We start from the raw sequence: 22169 nt of genomic DNA, 5'->3' as shown, positions 1-22169 counted from the left end.
ATAAGCTCTTTTCAAACAGGACATCTGGTCCACTCCCTATTAAGGTCGTCCAGAAAATGGCTTCCTTTCTTATGCTAACCTACTCTTACACTAACAGCAATTATAAAGGGTATATAGTCTATATACATGAAATGTATTATAGTGCCTGCCACCAATTACTCAATATGTATGGGCATTAGCACACAGTGGTTATTAACACTATTTAATTTTGGCTTGAAAAGCCAGGACAAGATTATCTAGCCCAACTTTGTCCAGGTTGGGAGTTTGCATACAGAATTTGAATGAAGTTAAGTTTTAGTAGGAGCTAGACTTTCAAATTTGTACCACTTCTTAGCATTTGTACCACTTCTTAGCATTGTGTTTCTTGGCATGTGATCTCCTATTTGAATGTTCTCATCTCTGGTATGGGAGAAATGGTTCTTTTCTTGTAAGTTGATAATAGGATTTAGTGAAATCACAGAGCCAGTGCTTACTCAGTGCCTGGCATTCTGCTCAATAAATGCTGGTTTACTTTTTTCCACAATCTTCTGAAACGTGGTCAAATCAATTCTCTTATTTTGGGACAATCATTTTCTACAAAAGAGCATATTTTATCTGGAGGATCAGTACAGATAATTCCATTTCATTAGAGAGTCGGTGATTTAATAATTTACTTAGAACGAGGCTGTGGTTTTTATTATAAAACTCATCTGGCATATGTGCAAAGAGTCGTTACTATTTTCCTACTGGCAAGAAAGCTGATGGGATATAAATACTTTACAAATGTGCACAGAACAGTTTACCCTCATGTAATGTCTGCATCTGAAGACATACCACATGGTGCCCTGCAGTGGATATGGCTCAACAAAATTTGTCACTTCCCAAGAACTTGAAATATTGCCCCATTTCTCATCCCCTAGCACTGCACGTGTTTATTTGGTAACGTCGGTCTTGGTCTGCCTCCCTATTTTAGCAGCTGAAGTAAATCCAGTCCTGTTTTATAATTTGCCACTTGATTGAAGGAGTCAGCAGGTCTGTGTTATCCCGGTAATGTCACTAATCCTGGTTTTTAAAGAAGAGAGGACAGTCAACACTTAGCTTGAGGATGGTATGTTCTGTGGGAATGTATGTTCTCTGCAAGTTGTTTATGATATTTTTCTGTACAGCCAGAGGAGTGGAGGGACATATTTCAAATTCCCATTGGCAAGGGCTCCCTGTTCATTTATAAGGATTTGTAAAATTCCATCCCTTTGAATCTTGCCAGCAATCTTTGGTTATCCTCCAGGCTTTCTTTCATAAAGCTTTCAACACACAGAGCTCAGTGGGCCGGGCAGGGAGTGTTTGTCTGAGAATGTGTGTACGTGTGTGTGTGTGTTTGTGTGTGTGTGTGTGTGTGTGCATGTGGCTTTGTGAAGCTGCCTTGATTGAAATGCCAATATTCCGTCACTTTGTGGTTTGAATTTACTCTAGCAATAAAACGGAAGCATTCCCCTGCATGGGGAGGCGCAGCAGGTGAGTCCTCTATTTAGGTGAGTGTCCTAGTTTTCCTTCTGGTTAATTTCTGTTTCTCTCCTCTAGAGCTTCTCATCTCATCTCATCTCATCTGTTGAGTTCAGGGGAAAATCACTTCCCTGGAGCTCTGATAGTTGTCCATGTGGGAAGAGACAGGGATATTGTTCAATCTTTGGGGGATAATAAGTGTGAGTGGAATTTACCAAGAGTTTTATGGTTTAAAAGTGTCTATATTTTCTATTTTCAACTTATTTTGGAAAGTATAAGTCACCAAATATTGGGGAGGCAAAGTTTTTACTTCTCAAATCGTCAGATAATGGATAATGGAGGTTGTCCAGCCACATACGTTTTTTATTACACCACAGGGGCAGAAACCATTCACTTCACAGGCTTGCTAAGGAGCCGGACAACACTCAGAGAAGACTTGCTCTTATAGATCTGGAGGCTGGCAGTCCAAGCTCAGGGTGCTAGCCTGCTTGGGTTTGGGAGAAGGTGCCCTTCCAGGCTACTGACTGGCAACTTCTCACTGAGTCCTTATGTGGTGGAAGTGTGGCAAGCAAGCTGTCAGTGTTCTTTTATAAAGTCTAGGAATAGAAAACAGGGGATGGAGCTGTGATCTGATGGGCCATGAAGACAGTGAGAGGGGGCTGAGTTGCAGAGGTAGGTGGGCCACATCTTGCCCCCAGGCGAATGCATAGTAAGTCCCCGAAATTTTCTAAGTGGAGGAATGGTCTGATTTCTTTAAGAAGATCACTCTGACTGTAGTCTGGAGAATGGCTTGGAGGGAGGTAAAGAGTGAAAAGAACGATGTGCCCCATTCTGGCTTAGGAGTTCCTCCTGTAATTATTAAGGCACCTGGTGCCTTTTTTGAGCATAGCACTTATTATCATAATCACAATTTTCTCTTTACTTGTTTATTGCCCCCACCAGTCTGAGCACTCCTTCAGGGGAGGGATTGTGTCTTTTATCTCCATGCTGTACAATAAATGCATTTTTCAAGGAATGAAAAACAAGTGTTCTAAACTGAGTATCCAATGCATTTTTCTCTCTCTAGGTTTATAGTTCTGTCATCTAAAAAAAGAAAGTTTCAACTAAGGAAGTGTCCAGGTATAACATTCTGTAAACCATATCTGGTGGAGAAGAAGGGACATTTTCAGTGAGGCATCACAGTAAGAGGCCTGAAGAAGAGTGGGACAAGCAGGGTGCATATACTCGTATGCTGGAGGTGGATGTGGCTAGGAGATAAAGGCAGACTCTCTTGACTGGAGTAGGTAGCTAAATAGGTGTTTTTTTTTTAATTCTTTAAATTTATTTTCCAATTACAGTTGACCTACAATATTACATTAATTTCAGGTGTGCAACGTACTGACTAGACATTTATATAATTTACAAAGTGATCACCCCGATAAGTCTAGTACTCACCTGACACCATGCTTATTATGTTATGAACTATATTCCCTATGCTGTACTTTACATCCCTGTGACTATTTGAATAATTGTCAATTTATACTTCTTAATCCTTTCACCTTCTTTACCCATCTCCCAAAACCCCCTCCCATCTGTTAACCACCAATTTATTCTCTGTATCTATGTTTGTTTCTGTTCTGTTTGTTTATTTATTTTGGGTTTTTAAAAAATTTATTGGGGTGACAATTGTTAATGAAATTACATAGATTTCAGGTGTACAATTCTGTATTACATTATCTATAAATCCCATTGTGTGTTCACCACCCAGAGTCAGTTCTCCTTCCATCACCATATATTTGATCCCCCTTACCCTCATATTTATTTTGTTTTATAGATTACACATGTAAGTGAATTCATATGGTATTTGTCTTTCTCTGTCTGACCTTCACTTAGCAAAATACCCTCTAGTTCCATCCATGTTGTCGCAAATGGGAAGGTTTCATTCTTTTTATGGCTGAGTAACATTCCATTGTATATATGTGCTACATCTTCTTTATCCATTTGTCTACTGATGGACACTTAAGTTACTTCCATATCTAGGCTATTGTAAATAATGCTGCAATGAATATAGAGGTGTACTGTCTTTTGAAATTAGTGGTTTGGATTTCTTTGGTTAACTACCCAGAAGTGGAATTGCTGGGTCATAAGGTAGTTCTAGTTTTAATGTTTTGAGGAACCTCCATACTGTTCTCCATAGTGGCTGCATCAATTTACAATCCCACCAACAGTGCACAAGGCTTCCCTTTTCTCCACATCCTATTGTTTGTTGATTTATTGATAATAACCATTTTGACAGGCATGAGGTATATCTCATTGTGGTTTTAATTTGTATTTCCCTGATAATTAGTCTAGTTGAACATCTTTTCATATGTCTATTGGCCATCTGTATGTCCTCTTTGGAGAAATGTCTATTTAAGCCCTCTACCCATTTTTAAATCAGATTTTTTGTATGTGTGTGTGTTTGTTTTTAATTTTTTTATGTTAACTGTATGCGTTCCTTATGTAATTTGGATATTAACCCTTTATCTGATGTATCACTGGCAAATATCTTCTCCCACTCAGTAGGCTGTGTTTTCGTTTGCTGATTGTTTCCTTCACTGTGCAAAAACTCCCTCACCTGAGAAGACATATCCAAAAAAATATTGCTGAGAATGATATCGAAGAGTTTACTGCCTATGTTTTCTTCTAGAAATTTTATGGTTTCAGGTCTTACATTTAAGTCTTCAATCCACCTGCCATTGATTTTTGTGTATGATGTGAGATAGTGGTTCAGTTTCATTCTTTTGCATGTGCTGTCCTGTTTCCCCAACACCATTTATTGAAGAGACTGTCCTTTCCTCATTGTATATTCTTGGCTGCTTTGTGGTATTGACCACATAAGCATGGGTTTATTTCTGGGCTCTCTATTCTGTTCCATTGATTTATATGTCTATTTTTATGGCAATACCATGCTGTTTTGATTACTATAGCCTTGTAGTATAGTTTGATATCAGGTAGCATAATGCCTCCAGCTTTGTTCTTGTTTCTCAGGATTGCTTGGCTATTTGGGGTCTTTTATGGTTTCACACAAATTTTAGGACTGTTTATTCTATTTTTGTGAAAAATGCTTTCTTACACTCTTGACTTACCTGGGCCCCTGTACGTGCTTCAGACACAGTTCTGTGACCATATCAGCAACTTTTCCCAGCTTCAGGTTCAGAGACTTCCCTCAAATATATTTTTAGATCAATTGCAATTCATTAGGAGAAGAAAGAAGAATGAGTAGTTGGTCTTCAACTTCATCACTCTGGAGTCTCTTTGAACTGAACTTGCTGACTGGTTAGGTCCGTCTTTAGGAAATTAAACCTTTTTCCTCCCTCCTCAACCCTCCCCCTGCATCAAATTATTAACAATAGTGTTAAAACAGATAAAACTCTGAATCTCCAGCAGATCTCTGGGGCAGGAGCAGGGAGGGGATTTTAATGGCAACACTACAGGCTTTGCAGGTCCTGTCCATTGTGGAATGACCAGCAGACCTCATCAATTCCCATATCTCTTGTGGACTCCAGGGGGCTTAAAACCATATTCTCCCAATGCCAAACCACAGTGCAGTGAGCAGCACAGAGCAGGCATCCAACAGGAACATCATGATGACTCATTCTCAGAGGAATGCTTTCCAAGCCTTTGCCACCCCACCCCTTATTCGTTTCCTTTATTTATAAGAGAGTAAGGGAGGGGAGGAGAGAGCTGGGGAGGAAGGAAGAGCAAGGAAGAGGAAGGAAGGGGAGAGAAGAAGGGAGGCGAGGAGAAGTGTGGGGATGGGAGAGGAGAAGATCACACCATCAACCAGTGCACTATGTAGGACATGCCACACTGAATAACTACTTAAATGGCCAGGCCTGGGCATGCAGGTCCACTAAGGCTCAAATTCTAAGATGTGGTTCTTCAGTTCAGCCTGGAGAAATTTATGCTTGTTGCAGCAAAGGATTCAATAAAGTGAGAGCTGACTGGACTCCCAGAATCATAACCACAAAAGACCATTTTGTGGTTTTTGTGGCTATTTTAGTTCACTCTCAGGACCAGAGTACATTTGACTCCCTGAAGGATAATCTGCAGTACATCATTCAATCTATCCTCAAATGCCTCAAGCAGTGGGATTTTCACAGCTTCCCTTGGGAAGTTATTCTTAAAGTCGAATGAATGGCCAGGGAATTTTTCCTGATATTGAACATCCATCTTTCCCTTTCTTAACTTCATCCCTGTTATCCTGTGGAATAAGTTTCTGCTCTCAGCATTGTCTTTTTCTCTTAGTGTTTACTGATGCATTTTCCAGGCATATACCGTACCACTTCAGCATCTATGCACTCAAGCCTCAGAGATCAAGAAATGGCTAAGAAATGCAATGACAAATAAAGGCTGAGCCATCTGGCAGGCATAAACATAAATGAGATGTGAGCCCCAAATCTCAATAAAAAAGGGATCATCATCAATCCACCCTCTGCTCAGAGCCCCACGACAATAGCAGAATTACTCTGCGGAGAGAGACGCTCTGCCAATGCGACTGTTCTGTGATTCATTTTCACAACCTGATGAGTTCTCCCATCCCCAGAACGATTTTAAGAAACACCAAATTTATCTTATCATATGTATCTTTAATTTTATTCACCCAGCATGTTATACATTTTATCTTTACTTTGCTATGCTGCAGAAACAGGACATGGTCTCATGTAATGTGAAAAAACTTGGATTCTGTCCGTCCTGGATTTGACTTCTGGGGGAATCTCATATCCACTCCCCTGCCGCTCCATGGGCATCCTCAGTCACAAAATAGAACAATGTCAGTTCCCCGGGAAAGAGTGTAAGTTACCTCAGGTCTCTTACAGGACACGGACTTCCTGCTGTAGAGTGTTATTTTGTTTGCTTGTCTGTTCAGTCTTCCACAGAACTTTACTAGGTTGCCTTTTTCCCCCGCTATAAACCAATAAGATGAGGAGATTACTGCTTGAAACTTGCAATCCCATTATCTGTCAGCCTGTGAAAGATAAAAAGTGCCACTAGTGTATCCAGAAAGTCATTTTTCAGTAGCCATGGGTGACAAGAATTACATTTCTTTACCAGGACGTCTTGGTGTGGCATATCATAAATATTCAGGTTCTGTAGACTTTTAAAAAAGATATAATATCTCTCTTTCTTTCTTTCTTTTTTTTTTGTAGAACACTAGCTTCAAGGTCAGATTCAGGATGACTCAAAAATAGGAACTAGGAATTCTTATACATGAGAGAAAAGGAGTAGTTGGGGAGTAGGCTGAAGGAGGTTAAGGAAGTAGAAACTGAAAAGTGAAGTAGGGGTCAGGGTATGGGTTTAGAAGTCATGTAGTAGGGTGCATTACCCTTAGACCCCACACATGGGCCTCTGCCCTGGTCCCATGCTTTCAGGGGCCCGGTTGTGGCCCTCCTTCAGCTGGCCTTTGCCATGGGATGGGAAATCAGGAGGCCAAGGGATGTGCCCACCCGGAGCCCATGCCACTTATGTCTAGACCACCTGCGAAGTACCAGGGACCCTGGACTTTCCCACCCAACACCCATCTGCAGAACGAGGGGAGGAAAGAGAGGAGCGGGCTGTGAGTCAGGGGCCTCCATTTGTATTACTGTCCTAGGTCTGCAAATGCTGGAGACAGGTCTGTGCAAGACTCCAAGCTTATAACTTTTCTTGTAAAAACACTGAATTTGCACATAGTTCCTGATAGAATTAAGCTGGCTTGCCCTTGCTCTAGAGTCAGCCCTAACTGTTTTCACCTCTATCTGCTATATCACTAATGGGGCAAATAGTCCATGTAATAGTACCAGGACTTCCTGGTCCATAGTATGGTTCTTGAGGTACTGGAATTACTTAAAAAAGAGCAGGTGGTCTGTCTTAGAATTTAGGAGAATCCCATGATAGCCACACACTGTGAGGAAGTAGGCAGTGTTCCTTCTGAGACCGACGAAAAGAGGGAAAACTTTCAGAGGCTTTTGAATCAAATGCAGTCCTGTCCTGAGACCTGGGCAGCCTGGCGCCTGGTCCAGCCCTGCACCTCACGGCACTCTGGTTTTCGGAGTGCCTTCCCCTGAATGTTTCTCTTTCTCCCTCTGATGCTGAGACGGGCGGGAGTAGCCATGCCATGCAGGTGGGACTCATTGGCCCTTGGTGGCCATTTCTCCCCTTTAAGGCATTCTCCCATCCTTTCCCACTCACGTGGGGTGGCTCAGATGCCCCAGGAGATCTGAGCCTCATGCCTGTGATGTTCTGGGACTGAAGACCCAGCTCCAGAAGGCAGCCTGGAGAGAGAAAACTCCTACTGATCGATTGGTATTTTTTTCGTGGGATCACGAGAAACTGGGCCAACAGATGTGCTGTTACACAGGTTTTGGTGACTCACACTGTTCATATAGACAGAGGCTCTGCAAAAAATTATTTGCTGGGGCCCCACATACTCTAGGAACAGCTCAGTTAAGTGCTTGTGCAAATAGTAATCTCTTCCCCCACTTTTCCTCCTAATTTTGTTGTCTCTTAAATCCCATAACAAGGACCCAAATTCTATAAAGCGCAAAAACAAAGGGGTGGAGGGGGAAGTCCTGAGTGTTTCATTCCCCTGTCTTCTTTGACACAGATGGCATAGCTTTCCAACTTCCCTGCTGCCTGGAGCCTTACCTTCAGTTTTCGCACAGGGTGGTGGCCTGCCTGAATCCTGCAGACATTAAGGTGGAGGACCCCTCATCAGTACTGAAGGATAATGCTAGGGAATTTAAGGGTGGTAATGACAGATCCCTGGCAGTGGCTGGGGGAGGAGGTGACTTGAAAAGGTTTTCTGTTGATAAAATGATGTTCCCAGCACATTGTGCTACGTCCAAAACGAACCCCTTCCCGACCAAAGCCTTTGTTGGGTCTGCCCTAAGAAAGGGCATGTGGAGGAGGGAAGACGAACACCTGTCTGAGGGGTGATGCCACAGCTGCTGCTGATCATGTTGAAAGCAGCTCACTGGGCACATTATATTCATTGTCTGGTCTCATTCTAATGACAAAGCTTGAGGTGGGTCCTGTTATTATTCCCATTTCACAGACAAGAACATGGAGGCCAGCACGGTGAAATAATTTGACCAAGATCATGTAGCCGGATAGTGGTGAAGGCAGGATTTGGACCTGGGTCTCTCAGACTGCTTTTGGCCTGTTTGTGACCCGAGGCACTTATGGCTATAGTGGGCTGAGGAAGAGCTCTCCTGTAAGAAAAACGGGGTCCTGGAAGGCCTTACTGGGGCTCAGGAGTCAGCTCTGGGATGGGCTCCTTGACTCGTTTTTAAAAGCTTTGAAGTACGTTCAGTGACCGATTCCTCATTCCAAGTCAGCGGCTTTGGAGCATGGCACACTTCAGCTGCTTTTAAAAGGTAACTGAAAAGTGGGTGTGAGGTATTGACATTCAAAAAAAGAGAAAAACTGTGTTATGGTTCTTTTCACCCCAGCACTTCAAAACCTTTCTAAAGCACCTCGTGGGAAATCCTGCTATCACACCTTGTGGAGTTAACAACTGACCATATTCATTTAGGAAATCCATGGCAGATCAACTCTGCTTTGGAGAAATGGAGCCAGGCTTGGCCCCTCTCACAGCTCAGACCCTAACCCTTCCTCAGTCAGTCAGTCTGGCCCTATGTAATTTGGAATCTATGTTGTCAGCACAGTTCTTTTTAATTATTTTGTTTACATGTTGTTTTTTTAAGGAGTTTTTTTTTTTCTTTTTAAACAGAAGGCTTTATGAAGGCGCTGAAGTATACTCAAAATGTGACTGGTTAACGTAGGAGCATAAGAAAGAGGTGAAACATGAATAAGGAACAAAGGGAGTCTGTAAGGAGGGAAAACCAAACACTTGATAAAGTCAGAGCTTGTCATTCTTCAGAGGTGCCAGAGTGGACCCACACTCCTCCAACCTCCTTCCCCGGGGCGCTGGCAGCCTTTACATCTAGGACCCCTCTCCTGTCACACTCAGTTCTCGATTCCGACTCAGAGTCAGGCAGATCTGGTTCAAATCCTGTTCTGAACTCGCGTTTGCTCTTGGACAAGAGATCTAAGGCGTCTGAGCCTTGGCTTCCTTTTCTTCAAAAGAGGACCGTAAAATCCATGTCCCTGTCCTGATTGAGGAATAAATAAAAGGACAAATGTAGGACCCTTAGTGCAATGCGCTAGATGATACACTACCAGGCGATTCATAGGTTGAAACCTAACCCCCAGGGTGATGGCATTAGGAGGTGCAGCCTTTGGGAGGTAATTAGGTCAGGAGAGCTCTGGGATTAGTGCCCCTATAAAAGAGGCCCCAGAGAGCTCTTGCCCCTTCCCAGCCCCCAGAACTGTAAGAAATAAATTTCTATTGTTTATTTCTGTTACAGAAGTCCAAATGGATTAAGAACTCTTAGCATAGCTTTTGCCCCTTTGGGCTCTTAGTGAGGGTTATATATTTATCTTTATCCCAACTTCTGTTTTTCCTCCCTTCTTTCTTTCCTCAATTTTTCTTTTGAAAAGTGATATAATCAATTCAGTTTTTCTCTTAGGATTGATCAAATCTTAAACTGCTCTTCCAGGAGAGTATACTGGATAAAAATATTTTTCTGGAGAAAGTGGTGTTGGAATTCAAGGCACTGGGTGCAGTTTCTGAGGAAGATGAGGTCCTGGGTAGTCCGCTGTAGAGAAAATTGCAGTGGGGTGGGTTCAGGGCAGGTGTGTGTGTGTGTGTGTGTGTGTGTGTGTCTGTGTGTGTGTGCGCGCGTGTGTAAAAGTGGGCACACTTATCTGTGTATAAGTGCAGGTGTGGCTGTGCATACGTGTGTATGCCTGACTGTCTGAGAGCGTTGGCATGCATGTGGATACGCAGGTGAGCATGTGTGTGTGTTTGCAGGATCAGAGGGAGATGTCTGCCTACAGCGCGAGACTTGCTGTTCACTCTGGAGGTTAAGAAACGAATGAAGAGAGGCCTTCTTAGAGTTTTGGTGTTCATTGAAGACTGGAGGCTTTTTTTCCCCTCTAAGAAATTCCTTGCAGGAAATGAGGATATAAGAGAAAACGTGTAAAGGCTTATTTGAGCAAGGTCCCCTTTCTTCTGGTGAGAAGGAGCTCTCGGGAGTCCTTGTAAGACTCAAGTAAGAACTCAAGGACTCATTCTCCTCTCCCCTCCCCTCCGTCCTTTCTCCTTGCTTTACTTCAGCTCCTTGATCTTTGTCCTCGCTGTCTCCAGCCTCCTCTGCCCCATCCTAGTTCCCTGCCTGCGCGTCCCTTCCCTGTTTGCTTTTTCCTTTCACCATCCTCCTCATTTCTCTCCTCCCCTCTCATTTTTCTTCTTCATGGTAGAATGCATCTCTATTTCTCTTTTACTCACATTCCCATTCAACATCCCTGTAAGCTCTGAGGAACGTGTTTCTTGGTCTCCTTTTTCTGGAAACCATTATTTATTTAAGTTTTTTATTGTTTAATGAGGCTCCTATTCTTCTGTGGAATATTCCTACAGACAGAATTTCAGAGCCTGTTGTTAAAAGCACTGTCATTTCCTTTTCCCGATTACTAAACAATTGCTAGCTTCTTTCATGTTAGCAAAAGTGGAGAAAAATACCAGCACACAGCAAACCCACACCAAACTCCTAGCTTCCTACCTTTGTACCTCAGTGTTCACAGTGCAAGAGTGGCTTTAAAACTTAACTATTTACCTGAGGTATTATTTTTATTCTTGTTAATCATAGCATTTGGATAAACAGCTATCTCCATTTTATTAAATATAAGAGGAATTATAGTCCAAGTGGTTCCCAGTAATAAGGATGGACACAGAGTATAAATACAAAGTGCCCATGACTTTGAATTATTGGTGCTGTGATAGTTATTGTAGGTGAGACAAAGCCCTCCCCAGAGGCAGAAGCACTGGGAGCCGCTGGGTAAGTTAAGGCTGGCTTGATCTGGCAACACAAACATTCTTGGGCAGGAGAGCAGTGTGTTTTGCCTTCAACACAGGTCTTTCCTGGGAGAGGTGAGCGCTAGAGGGTTATTCTGGTTCTTTTGACAGAAGGGGGTTCATGCCGAGCTTTGCTGTTCACTGGCAGTGACATTGCGCAAATAATTTAATCTCTCTCAACATACCTGTTTTCTCTTCTATAAAACATGGAAGAAAACAGGAAAAGTTGTGAGGAATAACTGAGACAACATACTTAAATATGGAGCTCAGTGCAGGTACCTAGGAAACGTTTAATAAATAGTAGGTATGCCAACAGTGGGATGTATTCAAAGCCACAGCCTACATCCAGCCCTGGCTATGGTAATATGAGTTAAGGCAAGTGTTCCTAGGAAGTACTCTTTCATCTTTCTTGAGAAATGACAAGTGTCTCTGAGGTTTGTGCCTGGTGGCTGAAGAGGCCCTTAGTGTACCTGAGGTAGTTGGATAAACATCTCAGTCATGGAGAGTGGGCACTGCTGCCAAGGTAATAGGTGACAGACTTTTAAGTCACTTGTGTTTCTTTTTTCATACTGTCCTTGCTTTGGCCCAAGCCCTCATCTCATACCTGACTTACTGTCAAAGCCTTTCTCAACCTTGCCCCACATTTAATCTATCAAATATTGAAAGTACCTTCAATTGCTTTTTATTACAGAAACGTGTGCACTGTAGAAAAGCTAGAAAATAAAGAGAAATTAAAAGGAAAAAAATGCAAACAATCTCTCCATCTAGAGATAATGGTATCTGATTTTTTTTCTACATATACACAGATATATTTTAAACAAAAAGGAAATAATAGTGTGCCTGTTTTGCCACTTGTTTATCTACTTAAGAATATGTCTATTGCTGTGTAACAAATTACCCCCAAACTTAGCAGCTTAGAGCGACATTTATCATTTCGCATGGTGTGAGGGTCAGGAACCCCCAGCAATGGCTTAGTTGGCAGTTCTGGCTCAGAGTCTCTCATGAGATTATGGTCAAGATGTCAGCCAGGGCTGCAGTCATCTGAGGTCTTTGCTGGGATGGAAGGATCTTCTTTCACGACAACTCACTCACATGGCTGTTGACTGAAGGCCTCACTTTCTCACCACGTGGGCTTTTTTTCCAACACGGCAGTTGGTTTCCTCCAGAGTGAGGGACCCAAGAGAGAGGAGAAACAAAGCAGAAACCACATGAGATATGATTCACCTACCATAAAATTCACCCATTTAATGTTTTATAATATATTCATAGGGTGTGCAACCATCACCACTATCTAGTTCCAGAACTTCTTCAGTACTTCAGGTAGAAAGCAGTCTCTCCCTATTGCCTCTTCCTTACCCCAGTCTGTATAAATTTGCCTATTCTGGAAATTTCACATAAATGAAATCATACAATACGTGGCTTTTATATTTGGCCTATTTCACTTAGCCTTAAGTTTTCAAGGGTTATTCATGTTGCAGCATGTGTCAATGCTTTCTTTTTGTTGCTGAAAAGTATTTCATACCATAGTATGCATAACGTTTTCTTTATCCATTCATCAGTTGATAGATGTTGGGTTGTTACCACTTTTTGGCTAACATGATAATTCTATGAACATTTGTACACGTTTTTGCGTGAATATTTGTTTTCATGTCCCTTGGGTATATACCTAGGAATGGGTCATATGGTGATTCTATGTTTAACACTTTGAGGAACTGCCTGAATGTTTTCCAAAGAGGCTGCACCATTTCATATTCCTATCAGCAGTGTATGAGCATTCTGATTTTTCCATATCCTTACCAATGCTTGTTAACTGTCTTTTTAATTCTAGCCATCCTAGTGGGTGTGAAGCAGTATCTCATTGTGGTTTTGATTTGCATTTCCCTAATGACTAATGATGCTGAATTTTTAATGCATTTATTGACAATTTGTATACCTTCTTTTGGGAAATGTTTATTCAAATTCTTTGCCCATTTACAAAATTAAGTTGTCTTTATATTATTGAGTTGTATGGGTTCTTCATATATTCTGGATACAAGTTCCTTATCAGATATATGATCTGCAAATATTTTATGTCATTCTGTGTGTTATCTTTTCACATTCTTGGTGGTATTGGTTACAGCAAGAAAAATTTAAATTTAGATGTAGTGCAAGCCACACTGTATTCTAGGTGGCTGTATACCACCTTCCTGACATAATCTGTTTTTAGACTGAGTTATTAAGTCCAACCCACACTCAAGGGGGGTTAGTGGGCATCAAGTTCTACCTTCTGAAAGAGGAGAATCAAATAATTTATGGATATATTTAAAAACAACCACATATGTTAATATTAATTTAAATATCACATTTAGTGGTTACAAAGTAGTCTATGAGAAGGCAAAATCTACAGCCAAGTTGGGTTTAAATTGTGGCTTCATCATGTAATGTGTGATCTTGAAAAAGAGTGCTTAATTCTTGGTGCCTCAGTTTTCTTAGCTGTAAAGTGGAAATGATGATATTTTTTCTACCATAATATTACATACGATCTACAAATTCCTGAAAAAAACAAACCCCAAAAAAACAAAACACATGTTCTACAAAATCATGCACTAAAAGTAACAGAGCTGTCGGGAAAAATAGAGTTGGGGAATACCAAATAAAACCTATGGAACTCTGTAACAGAGTGCTAACAAAAATTGTAATAAAAGTGCTAGTAGGGTTTCCTACAGGGGCTGGCACCTGTTCTTTGCAGCACTGACACCTGGACTCCTGCTTCCTTCTTCAAGTTGTGGGTCCTGGAAGGGATTTCTTCTAACCTTCATTAATGCACCCTTTTAATAAGGGAGCTATATTTTCATAGCTTTTCATCAGCTGTAGCTTCACCACATAAGTTAATGTAACAGAAATCCCAGTGGTTCTTGACGCCTCCAAACCAGCTTTCACTTGCACAAAAGGATATCAGACTGTGATACAGGTTTTCTTTTCCTTGCAGTCTTCAGTCGTTGCTAAGCCTCCTCCTTCGTTGTATGAAAACTTGTCTCTGATCACTTTAAAACATGAACGTTCCGGAAAAAAATCAGGTCTGAACGATGGCTCCTCCCTTTTGTGTATGAGCTAATTCATGACCAAGAATCAGAAGAGTTAAGTGTAAAGATGAATCAGATGATGCCTGTTAAACACTAAGAACAGTGCCGGGCAGACAAGAGATGCTCAAAAGTTAATTATTTTGATGATGATTATGTTTGTTTAACTAATCCGGTCTTCGTTTCCCTGCTCTGTTTAGAATGATTCACCACTAAAGAACTTTTTTCAGATGACGTGACTCTCATCATCCAATAGCTCAGAGCCTTCATCAGTTTCTTTCCGAACTTGACTCCTTGGGACAGGTTATATGTGAGAGTTTTCAAATATGTATTCACTTGTAAAGTACATTTGTGCTTAGTATAGTCTGGCTTTAATTAATAGAAAGGTTTGCTGCACTCAATTTCAGGAAAAAGGATAATGATAAAACACATACCTCAACTTTTATGGTGTACCCTGAGTTCTGAGTAGGCATTTGCCTTCTGTATATACACTTTTATTTTCAGAATGATAGCTTCAAGGCTCTGAGGTAATTCCGAAACTGTTAAAGCTTCTATTGTTACTCAGGGAGAAATGGGCACAAACATCCCGATTTTATCGGAATATTCTGAAATATGCAAAGAAACAAACTCAACATTTTGGTTAACTCTTTGTTACGGGTAAAATTCAATACAGAGAGTTTACCTTTCTTTAAGCATTTTAATTACTTGAGACATTGACTCTTTAATAGTAAGCACTTACAGGTATCCCCCACTTTATGAAAGTTTCTTTTACGCCACTTGCTTTTTTTGAAAGACCTACCTTTTTGGCTAATTGAAAGAAATCTTTAGAAGAATTTTGCTTTTAGGAAAAAAGGCAAAAAGCCAAAACAGTGTTGAGCGCTTGTTTTTCAGCGAGCTTATAGAGGCAGCCTGCACTCAAAGCAGCGACACTGGCCTCACCAAGCCCCCTCCCTGAAAACAACACTCAGCATCGCAGCACCAAGCCGCCATGACCTTGAACTGTCTGAGAGCATCTGTGCTTTATCTCTGTTTATTTTGTGTCATTCTCCTTTTACTATACATTAGTGTTGTTTAAAGTTTTGCATGTTATTTGGTATGATTTAGTAAGTTATTTTCTGGGTCTGGGAATGTGAAAAGGTGATACACAGAATGACATAAAATATTTGCAGATCATATATCTGATAAGGAACTTGTATCCAAGATATATGAAGAACCCATACAACTCAATAATATAAAGACAACCCAATTTTGGTGGTATTGTTTGCAGCAAGAAAAATTTAAATTTAGATGTAGTGCAAGCCACACTGTATTCTAGGTGGCTGTATACCACGTTTGTGACATAATCTGTTTTTAGACTGAATTATTAAGTCCAACCCACACTCAAGGGGGGTTAGTGGGCATCAAGCTCTACCTTTTGAAATTTTTCATATAAATGAATTGCTTCTTCTCTTTACACCACTTCAGCTTACAAAAGATTTCATAGGAAGGCTCTACTTTCAGATGGGAGCGGGGTGGGGCAGGGTGCGGTGGATGGGGAGAACTTTATTTTCCAAGTAACTATCATTTGTATCTCATAAAACACAATTCATTGATAATTTGAAAAGCTACTATGTCTTTGTCACTAGAAATTCTTTTAAATACCCCTCTTTTCAATTCTTTTGGTAATTACAACCATGACGAGAAAAACAATTATGGTTGCTCCTGTTTTTACCATGTCCCAAACTCTGTGATTCGCTGAATGAATGTTGTCCTTAAATCTCAACGTTCCCTACATATGTGAATCTGGCACTGTATTAAACAGACTTTTCTGTAGTTAGGGCCTTAGAAAAAGATATATATATATATATATATATATATATATATATATATATATACACATATATATTATATATTATATAAAGATATATATATCTTTTTTATATCTTTTCTATATCTATCTCTATCTATCTATCTATCTATCTATCTATCTATCTATCTATCTATCTATCTATCTATCTATCTATCATTTTACTGGATAAAAGAGTGATGAGAGCAACCAGCACCAGGTGGCGCTAAAGCCCTGAACTTGGAAAGAGACTACTTACTGGTGCTTTTACCTTGCAGACTGGGACAAGCAGGATGCTCTTTATTAAAGGTTGGGTTACAGGGAAGAAGGGCAAGCACTGCTCTTACTGTGTCTTGTTCCCAGCCGTCGCTAAGACTTTCCTCTGTCAAATGGTCTAGGACCCTTCCCCGGAGAATTGACACTCTCTAAAGGTATGAACCATAGTACTTTACTGAGATCTCAAGTGGCAAAAAATGTTCACAGTTTTTCTAAAGGAAAATGAAAACAAATCTCACCTGAAATTGCTTTGTGGAGGGGATTCAGTCCTGCTCTTACCATTGTAGGTACCCAGCAATGTAGATTGGACAAGGGTAGCAAGAGAAGAAAATAACATCCCCTGAAATTCCATCCCCCAGGAGTAGACTATGCAAAAGCAGCTTTCATCACTCCATGCACACACTAAGTAAAAAGTAAGATGACGGGGACAAGAATTCCCACCAGCTTGGGTTTTAGTATTTAATGCAATCCTCCTTTCCTAGAAGTCTCCAATGTGCCATAACTATTTTCTCTAGGGCTCTTACAAGGAAAATAAAATCTCAAAATAGAGACCATACATTTAAAAATAGAAATAAACTCCTTCCACTGGGCTTCCAAGAGGACAGAAAGGAGACTAGCAAGAGGTGAAGTCAAAAGGTGCACTACAAGTAAATGTTAACACCTGGAGCCTGACAAACGGAGGCTCTTAAGTCAGAGAATGTCTCTGGAAAGAGGCACCCGGAGGGCACTTCCTCCGGCAGAGGGATAGGAACATTGAGAGGGATGGTTTGCGGGAAGTGATTTTTGGGGTCAGATGGGGGAAGGAGGGATGTTATAAAAGTGTCTGAAATTTCCACCATTAGCTCTTCCTTTTCTGAAGTCAGCTCTACTAAAAGAATAGGCCAGGGGTTAAATATCTTGCTAAGTGCTTGATTCACATGAATCTCTTGTAGATAGATTACCCTATTCACTGGGAAAGAGGGGTAACAGCTATTTCCCTGTTCTCAAATCCAGCCTTTCCAATACAACAGGGAGACTTTCTGCTCACTGTTTGGGGCTGGTGTTGTCCTATTTTTCTGCTCCCTGTTTCTTCAACAAGAGTGCTAGGGGCTCTTCAGGCCCTACAGAGACGATCTCATGGATTTTCTCTCAGGGTGAATTTTCAAGGACAAACAGTAATTCTCAGCACTGAAGGGGCTTTAACTTATAGAGGAATCCTTTCCTAACTGCTCTGACAACAGACAAAGCCACTTCTGTCATGGCAGCCATGTATCTAAGGTTGTTATTTTTAGGAGAGTTAGTCCTTTCACGATTTTGCCCAATGGTATCTGTTGATCCAACTTAACTATGTGATGATTACAAGGTGACACCAGTCCACCAGGCAGCAGGGCAGAAAAGGCACCATGTGTGTATTGTCCCGACGTGCTTACGTTCAACCGCCTTCTCTAAGTGTTCACAGCTAAATGACCAAGGTGTGGGCATAAGCACACCCCAGTGTCAGCCAGGAACGATGATGTGATGCACACTAAGGTTGTGTCTGGGCAAAGCCATTACAGACAGTGTTTAGAGGAATATATTTTATTCTCCTTTCAAAGGCAACTTCTCTCTAAGTCAGTAAACTCTGACAAATGCCTTGATGCTTTTAGGGACTTCTCCTGGGTAGATTTTGATAAAGATGTGGGAGCCACCCTATGAATTACATTGTACTACAAAATCACCTCTCTCTGGCAGGAGAGTTGAGGCTGGAAATTGAGCAGGGATGCACCAAGGAGCCCGAGGAATGTAAGCTTCCTTTCTGTCTACTCAGAGTCCAACAGAGAAGAAGACCCTGTTGTTCGCAGTGGACTGTACCAGACAGCACTGTGCATTTAGGGTTAGAGGGTACTTAGAACACATCTAAGGCATTGATCACAATTTGAAGCAGTATTTTGATATTTATAACTATCATTCAAGTCTGTTAATAACTGTAAAATCTTAAACATTATGTGCATTACAAAATCTCTACATTCAAGCTACTTTGTGTGTGTGTGTATGTGTTCATGCATGTGTGTGCATGCAGAGTGCTTAACGCTCACTTATTGTCAAGCTGTTTGTGTCTTAATGGACACATTTGTAATTACAGAGGGTGTATTACATATGCATTTTTCCTTCAGTCACTGGAAACTTTTAAGGAGTCAGAAAATTTGAACTAGTACAGATAATGTTTTATGTAGTTCTTTAGTGCATCTGTTGAACATACAGTCAAAGGAGTTCACTGAAATAAATTCTGCGGTTGAATTTTTAACAATGGCTGCATAAATATGTGGCCATCTATAACTTTTATGCCCATGGGAGTCAGGAAAATGATCCGTATAATTAACCCCTTGATTGACCTGGCCTTTCAGCTGTCAGGGTGGATTGTTTCATTTTCTGTGTACCCATAAAGTAAGATGTACCCATGGAGCTAAGGGTAGCCGAATATTTTTGTGGGGGAAAGTTTCTTTTGAAGGACGAAGGAGGTATTCATTCGACAGAATCCTTAAGTTATTCCATCTCCTTAAATTTCTCAGTTTATGCTGAAGAGTTAGGAAGCATAGGGAAATCATCCACTATCTCAGCTTGGTTATGATGACTCAATAGGTGTGGCAGGTAGAATTCTGGGATGGTCCCAAGATTCCCACCCTGTGTCATACCCTCCTTGAGTGTGGGCAGGACCAATGCATATAATGGGATGTCATTCCCTTGACTAGGTTATCTCATATGTCAAAAGTGATGAGATAATCATCATTATACTATATTACATTATCTATGGCTTAGCAGACTGGAGAGACTCAAAGCAAGAGAGCTCTCCTGCAGGCCTCAAAAAAGCAAACTGTCTGTGGAAAAAGCTACATGACATCCTCTAGGAGCTGGAATGGCCCCTGGCTGACAGCTAGCAAGAAAGCAATAACCAAGGTTGTTTTCTCAACAACCAGTGAACTTGGAAGAGGACTCTAAGCTTCAGGTGAGGTGGCAGCCCTGGGAAACTTCTGGATTTCAGCCTGGTGAGACCCTGAACAGAAGAGCCAGCTAACCTGTCCCTGACTCCTGATCCACAGAAACTGTGGAAATAGTATGTGTATATTGTTTTAAGCTGCTGAATTTGTGGTAATTTGTTATATAGAGATAGAAAACTAAAACAATAATCTGGGTGGGGGGGTTTGGCTAAGAATTTGCATTTGTAATAAATTCTCAGGTGATGTCCAAGCTGCTGGTCCAGGAGCACTTTGAAAACCACTGTTATAGTTCAACTTCCTGTGGAAGCTGATTTTATCAGTGCTGTCACAAATGGATACTCACTGTATGCTTCTGGACTATAACAAATATTAACAAGAAAGAATTTACCTATGTGTTTTAAGTCACAACTAAATATAAGTAGTATGTTTTAAGCTTGTAAAATAGTATAAATGTGGCCAGCAACAACAATAAAAAAATATAATATTAGAAAAGAAGTTAGGATCAGGACTTAGGAGGTGAGGGTAGAAAAAAATAAAGTAAAGTAAATCTGGTCAAGATGGTGCAGTAGGTAAATGCTGTGCTTACCTCCTGTCATGACAAAATCAAAATTAAAACTAAATACAGAACAACCATCGTAGAGAATCACCTGAAGTCTAACTGAACTGAAGCCCTACAACTAAGGACATAGAGAAGAAGCCACCTCAAAACTGGTAGGAGGAGCAGAGGCTCACATTGAACTGGGTTCACACTTGAATCTGACCGTTAAAAATTGAGAGGGATATCTTGGTTGCAGAGGATCCCCCCCGAGAAATGAGGGGTCCCAGCCCCACACTAGACTCCCTAGCCCAGGGTTTCAGTGCCAGGGAGAGAAGTGCCCATAACATCTGGCTGTGAAAACTAAGCAGAGGTTGTGGCTGAATGAGACAGAGGGTGGTTGCAGTTCCAGGTGCTTCTCTTAAGGAGCCTGTGCATGGACTTACTTATCGACAGAATCTCTGCTTCTGAACTCCAGTGCTAAGGCAGCATCTTAAAAGGTACCAGCAACATACGGGGAGGAACTGAGTTGTCTGGCTTCAGGACGAGGGTTAGAGAGGCAGCTTTGTCCCATACAGAGGAGTTGGTGGAATCCCTTGTATCTTTGTTGAGCCCTCCCCCATCCCAGCGTGCAGATACAGGCTGTCACCATACCTCATTCTCCATTAACCTGGCTAACACAGTCCATTCACCCTGATTCCCTAAGACCCCACCCCACCCAAGTGGCTTTTCTATATAAACAGCCTGCCTTGGCTCATGCTGCTGACATTCCTAAAATCTCTGAAAGGTTCACAAAACCCAAACAAGCAGCATCTGGCTTCAGCATGTCCTATACCTCTGGCTGAACAGCCCTAAGCCTGGCACTAGAGACAACTGGCCTCAGTTTGTAGCTTGGACTCTCCAGGCACCTCCAAGCCCAGCACAGGTGATGGATATCTATGGATTGCTTTGTAGCTCATGCTAGGTGACCCCAGACAGTGCACAAGCTGTGGTGGGACTTGGTCTGCAGCAGGTCTCCTACCAGGAGGTCCCAGGGCTGGTACAACTGATGGCCAGCTTTGGACTCAGCTGGACCATCACACAACCACCTCTGGGGACAACACACCAAAAGGGCACACTGTGCAGGCACCACAGCCCTGATTAAATGAATCCTGCTCTGTAGGGTCAGCCTCTGCACCACAACTCCTCCACTGTAGTCAAGGCCATTCCTCACAACAAATCAGCCCAAAGATCAATCCCTTTCACCAATGTACAAACAGCAACCAAGGCTCAATTACAAGCATAGGGCAGACACAACCCACACAAGGGACACACCTGGAGTACCCTCAGCTTAGGTGACCAGGGAGACTGTCACTGTGCCCCACAGGAACCTACTGTATAAGGCCACTCTACTAAGACTGGAAGACATAGTAGCCCTACCTAATACATAGAAAAAAAACATAGGGAGGCAGCTAAAATGGTGAGACAAAGAAACATGTTCCAAATAAAAGAACAGAACAAAGCTCCAGAAAAAAAATTAAACAAAATGAAGATAATAAATCTACTAGATACAGAGTTTCAAACACTGGTTATAAGGATGCTCAGTGATTTGAGGGAGAAGTTCAACAAAGAGATAGGAAACATAAAAAAGAATCAGTCAGAAATAAAGACTGCAATAACTGAAACCAATAATATGTTAGAAGGAAGCAACAGTAGATTAGATGAAGCAGAGGATCAAATTAGCGATTTAGAAGATGTATCAGAAAACACCCAATCAGAATAGCAGAAAGGAAAAAGAATGCAAAAAATGAGGATAGTTTAAAGGGTTTCTGGGACTATATTAAGCGTACAAACATTTGCATCATAGGAGTACCAGAAGGAGAAGAGAGACAGCAAGGAGTTGAAAACCTGTTTGAAGAAATAATGACAGAAAACTTCCCTAACCTGGTGAAGGAAATATTAATAGACATACAAGCCCAGGAAGTGCAGAGAATCCCAAACAAGATGAACTCAAAGAGGTCCACACCAAGACACATCATAATTAAAATGCCAAAGGTTAAAGACAAAGAGAGAATCCTAAAAGCAGCAAGAGAAAAGCAATTAGTTACCTTCAAGGGAGCTCCCTTAAGACTGTTGGCTGATT

At 41.4% G+C, this 22169-nt stretch overlaps 1 long non-coding RNA gene across 1 annotated transcript in view; it reads left to right on the top strand.

The window, feature by feature from the left end:
• Positions 1 to 1312: 1312 nt before the first annotated feature.
• Positions 1313 to 22169, top strand: part of LOC308510560 — a 54534-nt gene continuing 33677 nt past the window's right edge. The window contains exon 1 of the long non-coding RNA XR_013995369.1: positions 1313 to 1491. This is a non-coding gene — a long non-coding RNA (uncharacterized lncRNA). The remainder of the gene's footprint in view (positions 1492 to 22169) is intronic.

The sequence above is a fragment of the Rhinolophus hipposideros genome, assembly GCF_964194185.1.
Source record: "Rhinolophus hipposideros genome assembly, chromosome: 18".
Taxonomy (NCBI): domain Eukaryota; kingdom Metazoa; phylum Chordata; class Mammalia; order Chiroptera; family Rhinolophidae; genus Rhinolophus; species Rhinolophus hipposideros.
Note: the sequence above shows the minus strand (reverse complement) of the source record. Positions and strands in the feature narration are given on the sequence as shown.